The sequence below is a fragment of the Frankliniella occidentalis genome, unplaced genomic scaffold (genome assembly GCF_000697945.3).
Source record: "Frankliniella occidentalis isolate FOCC.00 unplaced genomic scaffold, Focc_3.1 Scaffold55, whole genome shotgun sequence".
NCBI classification, from domain to species: Eukaryota; Metazoa; Arthropoda; class Insecta; order Thysanoptera; family Thripidae; genus Frankliniella; species Frankliniella occidentalis.
In genome coordinates, this window is record NW_026267185.1 from 16,838 (window position 1) to 17,542 (window position 705).

The 705-nt window shown below is 43.1% G+C and overlaps 1 long non-coding RNA gene across 1 annotated transcript in view; it reads left to right on the top strand.

The window, feature by feature from the left end:
- Nucleotides 1–302: 302 nt before the first annotated feature.
- Nucleotides 303–705, top strand: part of LOC127749460 (uncharacterized) — a 25,053-nt gene continuing 24,650 nt past the window's right edge. Inside the window, exon 1 of the long non-coding RNA XR_008011161.1 lies at nt 303–497. This is a non-coding gene — a long non-coding RNA (uncharacterized LOC127749460). The remainder of the gene's footprint in view (nt 498–705) is intronic.

Here is a 705-nt window from a genome sequence, read left to right on the forward strand (position 1 = left end):
TTTCAAATATTTTTTTATGGGCTTCTAAGGGGTAACTCGTGAAAGTAGAACCCCTTGGGCGAAAATTTTGTCCGTTTTGCTCTATCTCGCACCGTTTGGGTGCTAGGGAGCATTTCTTGGCGAAAAAAAGGTGAAAACGACAAAATGGTCTATTAAATCGTAAAATTTAACTCGTCTGGGGTGTCAGCGCCGCAGGCCTAGCTATATGTGCGCCAGGCGCGTCGCAGCGTAACAGTGTTTCGTGAGATATCGCGAAGCCTGTTACGCGAGACGTGGTCTGGCGTACATAAAGCTAGTTTATACATATCTTATGTTGGGTCCCTAATGTTATCGCTCTAAACATTTAATCGTACTCACTGATATAACTGGACTCATCTTCCACTTGTTTTAATTACTCTCTTTTCAATTTTCAGATCGGTGATTGCGCACGTGCTCGCAGGTGCGTCTTCTGCCTGTGTCAAATCTATGAGAAGTGCTGCCTGCCGCGTAACTTTTAGGTTACCGTTCAGGGACTATGACTTTACTGCGTGTATGCTTGCTGAATGAAGTTGGTGCCACTGGTTTCGGTACTACTTGATGAATAGGTGAGTAAACTCGGTTTTCATCTGTTGTTTCTGCAACTAGAGTAGGGGCTAATATATACGATATATGTTGTAATGGGAAGAGAGGAGGGTGTAGTTTATTTATCTTTATTTTCCCGATTGT